Source organism: Oncorhynchus gorbuscha, linkage group LG02 (assembly GCF_021184085.1).
Source record: "Oncorhynchus gorbuscha isolate QuinsamMale2020 ecotype Even-year linkage group LG02, OgorEven_v1.0, whole genome shotgun sequence".
In the NCBI taxonomy this organism is placed as follows: domain Eukaryota; kingdom Metazoa; phylum Chordata; class Actinopteri; order Salmoniformes; family Salmonidae; genus Oncorhynchus; species Oncorhynchus gorbuscha.
The window spans coordinates 79748419-79759066 of record NC_060174.1 but is presented as its reverse complement, the minus strand read 5'-3'; positions in this window follow the sequence as shown (position 1 = coordinate 79759066).

The following is a 10648-nucleotide window of genomic DNA, read 5'->3' as shown; positions in this document are numbered from 1 at the left end:
CGCTACATATTCGTCGCCAAACCCACTGGCTCCAGTTCATCTATAAGTCTTTGCTAGGTATATCTCCGCCTTATCTCAGCTCACTGGTCGCCATAGCAGCACTCACCTGTAGCACGCTCCAGCAGGTATAGTTCACTGGTCACCTCCAAAGCCAATTCCCCCTTTGTCCGCCTTTCCTTCCAGTTCTCTGCAGCCAATGACTGGAGCGTGACTGGAACGAGTTAGTGAGGGAGTCATATCTCCCTCACTAACTTTAAGGTCAGCTGTCAGAGCAGCTTATAGCTGCTGTATAGCTGATCGCTGCAACTATACACAGCCCATCTGTAAATAGCCCATCCAACCAACTACCTACCTCATCCCCGTTTTTGTTTTTGTGCTCTTTTGCACACCATTATTTCTACTTGCACATCCTCATCTGCACATATATCACTCCAGTGTAAATTGCTAAATTGTAACTACTTCGCCACTATTGGCCTATTTATTGCCTTTACCTCCTTACTGCACACACTGTATAGAGATGTTTTCTTTTTTGTTATTGACTGTATGTTTGTTTATCCCATGTGTGCCCCTGTGTTGTTGTTTTTGTCGCAGTGCTTTGCTTTATCTTGGCCAGGTTGCAGTTGTAAATGAGAACTTGTTCTCAATTGGCCTACCTAGTTAAATACAGTGGTGCAAAAAAGTATTTATTTAGTCAGCCACCAATTGTGCAAGTTCTCCCACTTAAAAAGATGAGAGAGGCCTGTAATTTTCATCATAGGTACACTTCAACTATGACAGACAAAATGAGAGAGAAAAACCCCAGAAAATCACATTGTAGGATTTTTTTATTTTTTTATTTGCAAATTATGGTGGAAAATAAGTATTTGGTCAATAACAAAAGTTTATCTCAATACTTTGTTACAGACCCTTTGTTGGCAATGACAGAGGTCAAAAGTTTTCTGTAAGTCTTCACAAGGTTTTCACACACTGTTGCTGGTATTTTGGCCCTATGATGAAAATTACAGGCCTCTCTCATCATTTTAAGTGGGAGAACTTGCACAATTGGTGGCTGACTAAATACTTTTTTGCCCCACTGTATATTGTTTGGATCCACCAGTAGGCAGTTAGAGTTTGTACTTCAGAAGAGTTGTTTACAACTGGCCAGTTAACTGCAGATGTCTGGCAGGAAGTGCCTGGTGTCACCTGCTTTGACTCTAAAGAGCATGAGAGGTGTCTCTGAGGCTTAAAAGTTGTGTTCCAGCAGCACTGAAAATACTGATCTCATTTCAGCAAAGTGTTTGCAGCACAACTGGTCCAACACATCTGGAAATCCACTGCCTGACACAGGCCTCTTTCAGCCGTGTTCTCACAGAACAAGCCATTATAATTTACAGTTCTTTCCCATAAGGCTTAAACCCAATGCAAACCCATGCAAGGGCTGTTTCCTGACTGAAGCTGCAAACACATGTAACACAAAAGAAACTTATTGCAAATCATGGAATTGAAAACTATGTAAAATGTAAGTGAATGACTCATGCAATAATTTGGCCCCAATGCATAAGCCAGTGTCAGTACAGCAGAAAACTCTCTCTCCCTTCATGAGTTTTATTGACTCTTACGATAATGGACGCCATGGAAATGCAAATGAAACTTTACTTTCAACTTTATTGGTATGAATACACAATGTGACACTCTTGCTCTGAGCCTGATGTGTTGTGATATAGAATTCATGTACGGTCTCCTTTGCACAAAACATTCTGCTAAACTTTATGGAAGAAAATTATCAAAGTCAAGTTGAGAAAATGACAGGAAGTCATAGGTAATAAATGGACAAGAATTCAGTATGTTTATTACCTTACAATGGTCTTATCTCTAAAGCAGCTTACCCTGCACATGGACATCCTCAATAATAGAGCTGTAAAAAAATATAAATATTAAATGACATGCAGAATAGCGTGATCAAAATCCTAAAGCTAATTGAAGTGTATTTTTACAACTGTATTTACTTGAAGATGTCTCATTGTAATTCGTATTTACTGCATGTTAGTATGGCCCTCATCATCTTCACATACACATTCATAAGACTTTTATAACTGCTCTCTAACAAGCACCGCTAGAACAATGCAACTATTATGAGTGCAAACAATTAAATGTCCTTCATTGTATAGTGCCGTTGCAATGTTGCTATTATTTCATGAATATCTTTCTGTATTTATAGTACCACAGAAAAATGGTGTGATTCATTGGGTTGATGATATTTCTTGTCAGAGATAACAATGGTGGTGCATTTCTCATACCAAGTGGTGATGGAGCCAGTCAAGATGCTCTCGATGGTGCAGCCGTAGAACTTTTCGAGGATCCGAGGGCCCATGTCAAATCTTTTCAGGGGGGAAGAGGGGTCCTCATCACGACTGTGCGGACCATTTTAAGTCCATAGGGATGTGGACGCTAAGACAGTAGAAGCTCTCAACCTGCTCCACTACAGCGATGTGGATGGGGGTGTACTTTCCCATCTTTCTCCTGTTGTCCACAAACAGATCCTTGGTCTTATTGACATTGAGGCAGAGGTTCTTGTCATGGCACAACAGTGCCAAGTCTCTGACCTCATCCCTGTAGGCTGTCTCATCGCCGTCGGTGATCAGGCCTACCACTCTAGTGTCGTCAGCAAACTTGATGATGGTGTTGGAGTCGTGTGTGGTCATGCAGTCGTGGGTGAACAGGATGGGACTAAAAACACACCCTTTGAGGGGCCCCAGTGTTGAGGGTTGGCGTGGCAGAGTTGATGTTGCCTACCCTCACCAGCTGGGGCTGTTGCGTCAAGAAGTCCAAGATCCAGCTACAGAGGGAGGTGTTCAATCCCGGGGTCTCCAGCTTGGTGATGAGTTTGGAGGGGACTATGGTGTTGAATGCTGAGCTATTGTCTATGAAAAGCATTCTCTCACAGTTATTTCCCCTCTTGTCCAGGTGGGAGAGGGCAGTGTGAAGTGCATTTGAGATTGTGCCATATGTGGATCTGTTGGGGCAGTATGCAAATTGGAGTTGGTGCAGGGTGTCTGGGATGATGTTGATGTGTGTCAGGATGACCAGCCTTTCAAAGCACTTCATCATTACAGACAGTGGCGACCCGTCATTCAAGGTTGTGATTCCCACCTTTCTAGCTAAAAAAATTAATATATACCTTTTAAAATATTTTTTTTGTTTTTGTTTTGGGATTCCTGTTTTGCATGTTATTTTGGCATTAATACCTGTCACATATTAATTTGCAAACAATGTCAAAAAATAATAATCTGTGAGTTAATAAAGTTGCATACAAACATGGTCTCTTTTTTTGTTTTCTTGAGGAAGGCAGCTCCAAAATGCAGGTGTTACAGCCTAACTCATTGTTTTATGTGGTGATGGGCAAGGAAGCAGAAAATACGGAGCGTAGGGGTCGGTAATGTTCTCTAGTTGCGCTGTGATTAGCTCAGTGTTCTGTCACTCATTGGGACACTACGTCACTGCCAAATCTACGTGGAGAGCTCGAAAATTCAAGCTTTTTTGGTGCTGCCATAGAGTTACATTAGAAGTGCCCTGATCACGTCAACATCATACTTTCAAAATCTTAGTTAGCACTCTAGCAGTCATCATCATAATGAATAAAGTCGCCAATCTACTGGAAAATCCTTTTTATTTCTTGTCATATAAGGAGAAATAATGAAGAGAAATTATAGATATAATGTATAGGTGCTCATCGGCCATGGACATAAACATTACACAACAAGTTGAAAATCGTAAATTCAACAATGAGTGGTTTGGAAGGAATCAGTGGCTAACTGCAAGCATCGCAAAGCAATCACTAGCCTGCTATTCAGTGGAGTGGATATGTGGGTTTAAGGGTCTCTTTTCCAGGCTTAAAAGGATAAACATTCAACATTGGCCATGATTTCAATCCAGCATGACTTCTGCTGCACTCAAAACAACTGGAAACTCAGAACTGGGAAATCTGATTTCAGTGATCCAAATCAGAGTTGCAAGTCTGGAACTCTGGTCTCTTTCTAGAGCTCTGACCTGAATGAAGTTCACTGACATCATCATGATTCAACCTTGTTTTTTCCATTTCCCAGTTGTCTTGAAAGCACCATACATCCAGAGAATGCCAGACTTTGATGACAAAGTTTGATGTCAAAGACCACCGCACCACCTTCCTGTTCAAGTGAGCACAGCACAACAAGGTGAGTCCAAAAATGTCTTCTATGCTGCTGCATCAATGATGTGATATGCCAGGGAGATATGTATACTGTAGTTAAGAAAGTAATACAAAGTGTATGTTGTGTATAGTGTTGCACATTTTGGGGAATATTCAGAGATGGAACATTTCCGTGGGGGTTAACGGGAATATATGGGAATTAAAAGAAATATATGCAAATTAATATTAATACCATTTAAAATTAGATGTTTTTTGCATCGGATATATTTGCCATATTATATGGAGACAGAAACATAAACCTTTTACCTCAAGCTTGTTGAGGATGGCTCGTTGTCAGGCTCAAAAAGCCTCAAATTTGCCCGGATGGCCACCAATTATTCAACCCTTGTATTGGTAAGCCTGTTGCGTGCTTTGGTGTGTGTGTTCCCAAACAAGGACCAGTTGCACTCTGCGGCGGCTGTTGGTGGGATTTGGATTTGAAGGATGATGGAGGCAACAGGGGAAAGAGCCTCAGATCCACAAAGTCCCTTCCACCAGGTGGTTGATGAGATTTGTTGGCACGACTGCCATATTGCATCTCCATCCCAAAGCCCTTGCTTGGAAGTGTACTTCGCCAGACTGCCATGAACCTTGCCCTCATCCAGGCCAAAGTGGAAAGACACGGTAGTGATGACACCATAGGCGTTGTTGATCTCTGCACCGGGTGCTCTTGCCAACATACTTGGGGTCCAACATGTACGCTGCGGCGTGTATGGGCTTCAGGCAGAAGTCTTCACGCTTTTTAATGTATTTCAGAACTGCAGTTTCCTCAGCTTTGAGAAACAGTGAAGTGGGCAGGGCAGTACGGATTTCTTCTCTTACATCGGGAAGCAGAGTCTGAACATCAGACAGGATGGCAACGTCTCCCTCAATCCGTGCAATGGCTACTGCTATAGGTTTCAGGAGTTTCAGGCTGCTTACCACTCTCTCCCAAAATACATCATCCAGGAGGATCCACTTGATGGGGCTGTCCATATCGGCAGACTGTGATATGGCCATTTCTTGGAGAGACTCCTTCCCCTCCAGGAGATTGTCAAACATGATGACACCACCACCCCAATGGGTGTTGCTGGGCAGCTTCATTGTGGTGCTCTTATTCTTCTCACTTTGCTTGGTGAGGTAGATTGCTGCTATAACTTGATGACTCTTCACATACCTAACCATTTCCTTGGCTCTCTTGTAGAGTGTATCCATTGTTTTCAGTGCCTTGATTTGTCCTGACTCCCAAGAGCTACGATGGAGACCTCGGAGCTTGCCGAGCATTTTTAGTACAATGTTCACTAGTATTTGAGCAACAGCCCTACTCTTATGTTAGAGAACTGGCCAAGATTTCCTTCCTGATTGGCTGCCTCCGTGGAGCAGTGCTTACCTGGGCCACGGCGGTATGGGAGAGACAGTCCCCCATCTGCTTCTTCTACTCCCGATTCACGGAGGAGATGAGGAATGTCTTTGACCACCCGGTCTGTGGTAAGGATGCCACTAAATGACTCCTGTCCCTCCGTCAAGGCCCCCATAGTGTTGTTGAGGTGGCATGTGAGTTTCGCACCCTCGCCGCTGAGAGCATTCCAGAACGCGCTCACTGAGACTATTAAGGACAAGTTGGTGTCCAGCGATGAGCCTGATGGACTCGCTAAACACATCTCTCTCGCCATCCACATTGACAACTGTCTCCATGAACGTCGGAGGGTAGGGTTGCATGCGCCATAACATCAGATTCCGCGCCTTGTCCTCCTCCTGCATCCCTCTCTTCCTGATCCTGAACCATTGCAGCTCGGCCGGACCCGTCTCTATCCAGAGGCGAGGCAGCGGCGAATTGGCGCTAGGAGCTGCCTTTACTGTGGCCAGGTTGGTCACTTTGTCTCCAATTGTTCCCTACGTCCAGCAAAAGAGGAGGCTCGGCAGTAGTGGGTTGATATACTGTTGAGCCAAATCGCCTGCCCATCTTCCCCAGACCCCTGCTTGAAGGCAACCTTGTGTGGCAGAGCCAGGGTTTTCCTGTCTGCTCTCATCGATTCGGACGCCAATGAAAGCTTCCAGGACGGAGGTGTCGTTACCCAGTTGGGCCTGGACACTGTCCAACTTGATTCACCCCTCAATGCCAACGCTCTCAACGGACAGCTCCTCGCCCGTGTCTGTGGAAAAAAACGCCCCTGTTTCTCTGGAAACCACCAGGAAAAGATCAGTTTCCACATAATCGACTGTCCTTACTCACCCCGGTTCTTGGCCATCCATGTATAAAGCTACACAACCCATAGATTGACTGGACCGCCGGAAAGGTAACCACTTGGAGATAATTTTGTCACTCATTGTCTACATTCTGCCCTTTCCCCTGCCTTTTCTGAACCGCCGCACCTGTCATCAGTTCCTCCAGAGTATCACAACCTAAAGCCTGTCTTCAGCAAGCACCTGCCGCCTCTCCCCCAGTACTCCCCCCCCCTCTCTCTGTGTGATTGTGTGGGCGGAGACAGGTGTGCTGGAGTCAGAGTAGATCCCCACCAGCTGCAACCTGTTTCTTAATCAAGACCTCTACAAATACTCAGCCCTGCCACTTCCACACTGCCAGATCGTAATCTCTGCTCAGACAGTATGGTTCTAGCTGTTTTTTACTATTCAGATCCTTTGTGCCGGTTTTTCTTGCCTAACGCTCTTTTCCCCTCCGCTACAGTTCCGCCAGCTCGGACTCTGGTCCCTGTCTCCAGTCCCACGTCTCGTCATCCTGCTACTGTCCTGGATTCCACTCTACTACTCCCTTGGATTCCCCTCCGGACCTGCTTACCCTGTCCCAACCCCTCTCGCTCCAGCCTCAGCCTCCTAACATGGTTTCCTGCAACCCGCCCGAGCTTCCCCTGACCTGCACTCCATCTCCCCCTGTGTTGCAATAAATAACTTGGTTACTTCATCCCAGTTTCCTCATCTGAGTCTGCTCTTGAGTTCCACTCCGCGTAACACATATACCACAATTGATGCAGTCTGAATCAGCTATATGAATAGTAGGCTACACATAATGCATTTCCAATGCCATGACTAGAGCATCACTGATTTTCAAGGGTTTTTGTATGTTTTTGCCAGGCTGATGTTTTCAGGTGACGTTATAGACAGCATACTGATATCCACCTACTGCAGCCTCCCTCAGAGTTATTTCAACAACTGTGTCCGCTGCCCTTTAATTCTTTAATGGGAGGGACAGGGGGCAAAGAACATCTACATTGACATATCCCCACAGTCAATTGGTGACTTCCGCTCAGCTCCAGACCATAGGGTGCATGTTACTGCAGAGCAAACAATGGGACACTTAAAATTGGTATAACATTAAGAAACAGAGACTGTGCCGAAGTAGATTAGATTGGTGTGTTCTGTAATGTAATTCAGAGGAGATAATTTTGGGGGGGCCTGTTTCCAATCACTTAGCTGCCAGTGAAGGGTGCTTGACATGCTGGTAATCAGACAAGGGGAAGGATTGTTATGCCAAATACATTATTTTTGATGGGGCTGTCACTGCATTCTAATTTTATAAATAAAAGGTGATGATGCTTTTGGATCACAAATGGTCAAATTGATTAAGGTTAGGGTTAAAGAGGTATATTATTGTCCCTTGTTCATCCGGGATAGAACAGCTGTAGTGGGATCTGCACATAATGGAGCACTTGACTGAAGTGAAGTGACACTGACAGTCTCACATGGTCACAATCAAGCGATCAAGGGTGGAGCTCCAGGAGTATGAGATGACTATATTATATTACAAGCTGGGCTATTATCTTAGGAGGGGGTTATTTGTTAATGTACTATATCAAGGTGGGACAAACAGTGTATGAAGGGTGTAGTGCCAGGTCATGGCCAATAGTAGGCATACACATGAATTATTCACAGTGGATTAAATGCCAGAGTGAAGGAGAGAGAGAGAGAGAGAGAGAGAGAGAGAGAGAGAGAGAGAGAGAGAGAGAGAGAGAGAGAGAGAGAGAGAGAGAGAGAGAGAGAGAGAGAGAGAGAGAATGTCAGTGAATGTGTGTGTGTGAGCATGCGTGTTCATATTCCTGCATTAATTTGTGTGTGTTTGTGAGAGCATCTGTACGTACGTGTGTGTGTGTGTGTGTGTGTGTGTGTGTGTGTGTGTGTGTGTGTGTGTGTGTGTGTGTGTGTGTGTGTGTGTGTGTGTGTGTGTGTGTGTGTGTGTGTGTGTGTGTGTGTGTGTGTGTGTGTGTGTGTGTGTGTGTGTGTGTGTGCATGCGTGGGCAATCAAATCAAATTCATTTATATAGCCCTTCGTACATCAGCTGATATCTCAAAGTGCTGTACAGAAACCCAGCCTAAAACCCCAAACAGCAAGCAATGCAGGTGTAGAAGCACGGTGGCTAGGAAAAACTCCTTAGAAAGGAGTGGCAATGAGCCATAGACCCTCTATAGGACTTACTGTGCGAGCTCCAGCTCCCTGCACCGGATCCTAGTGTCAGTCCAGTCCATTCTTTATAACTGGGGGAATCCTTCAGCCCATTAATCTAGCCACAGAAGGACACAGAGCTCACATCTGCTGCTAGAGCCCTGCCAAAGAGCCAACGGTTACTCTTACATAATGTCTGTGTAAGACCAGAGAGACGGCTATTTTTCTGTTTAGATCTTTTCTTCAGCACATATTCCTTACAATTTTAGGAAGGCTTAGATGTTTAGAGAATCAATGGCAAAAATCTAAGCGGTGGATCTGAGCCTCTTTGGATCCCTTACTCTGCACTGGAATAGGAGGCATTGTCATGTGCATGGTAGTGGTGTAGTGAAAATAAGAAATGACCAGGGTCAGGGCTGTGTGCGTGTGTGTGCGTGCGTGCGTGCGTGCATGCATGCGTGTGTTTGCTCTGCAGAATCATGCACCCAGTGTTTCTCTAGATTAGCTCTGGGCCAGAGGGTAATCGCTGACTCCTCAGTGTACCTGGGACATACCCACAGTGAGTCCGAAGGCCATGCTTTTATGACACACATGGCTTCTCTATATGAGCGTCTGTGTCTCGTGTTTCCAGGGTCCCTGCCTCTATGGCAACGGAGATTTGCATTTTTTTTCAGTGGCGACCCGTCATTCAGGGCAGGTGGGGCAGAGCCCCAACTGTTTAGCTAAAAAGATATATGGAGACATTTTTACGTATATGTTGTTTTTTTCCCGGTTTTGCAGGTTGTTTTGGATTAATACATGTCACATATCAGTTTGCAAACTGCATAAAGCTGCATACAAACATGGTCTCTTTTTGCTTTCTTGAGGAAGGCAGCTCCAAAATGCAGGTGTTTCAGCCTAGCTCAGTGCTTTCTGTGGTGGTGGGGAAGCCAGCGGAAAATAGTAGGGGTTGGTAATACTCTCTTGTTGCTCCGTGATTGGCTCTGCGTTCTGTCACTTATTGGGACACAACGTCAACGCAAAATCTATGGGGAGAGCTCGAAAATTCAAGCCCCTTGGGTGCCACCATAGAGTTACATTAGAAGTGCCCATCCAAGAAAGCTCAAGGTTATTGGCCACAGATCAAATTGCGTCAAATCACCTTATATCTATAGTATCATTGATTGGACTGGTCATATCAATATCATATTTCCAAAACCTTAGCTAGAAAGCTACATGTAGCAGTCATCATCATGAATCAAGTCGACAATCTCCTGGCAAATCCTTTACAATCCTTGTCATAGGAAGATAAATGATGAAGACATATTATAGATAAAACGTATCGGTGCTCATCAGGCATTGGACATAAACATTACACAACGAGTTGGAAATCGCAAATTCAACAATGAGTGGTTTGGAAGGAATCAGTGGCTAACTGCAAGCGTTGCAAAGCAATCACTAGCCTACTATTCAGTGGAGTGGATGTGTGGTCCAAGTCTGCTGTCAATCCAGCATGACTACTGTCACTTTCAAAACAACTGGAAACACGGAATTGGGAAATCTCAGACTTCATTGAGTTTAAGACAACTGGGACCTCGGAAAAAAACAAGCTCCGACTGAGAATTTTTAAAATATTTATTATTTATTTCACCTTTATTTAACCAGGTAGACTAGTTGAGAACAAGTTCTCATTTACAACTGCGACCTGGCCAAGATAAAGCATAAAACAACAACACAGTAGAAAAAAAGAGAGTCTATATACATTGTGTGCAAAAGGCATGAGGAGGTAGGCGAATAATTACAATTTTGCAGATTAACACTGGAGTGATAAATGAGCAGATGATGATGTGCAAGTAGAGATACAGGTGTGTAAAAGAGCAGAAAAGTAAATAAAATAAAAACAGTATGGGGATGAGGTAGGTAAAATTGGGTGGGCATGGGCTACTGGACCGAAGGGCGCTTCTGGATCGAAGGGCGCCTCTGGACTGAAGGGCGCCTCTGGACTCTCCAGACTGAAGGGCACCTCTGGACACTCCGGACTGGAGGGCGTCACTGGAAGCTCCTGACTGGAGGGTGACACTGGAGGCTCT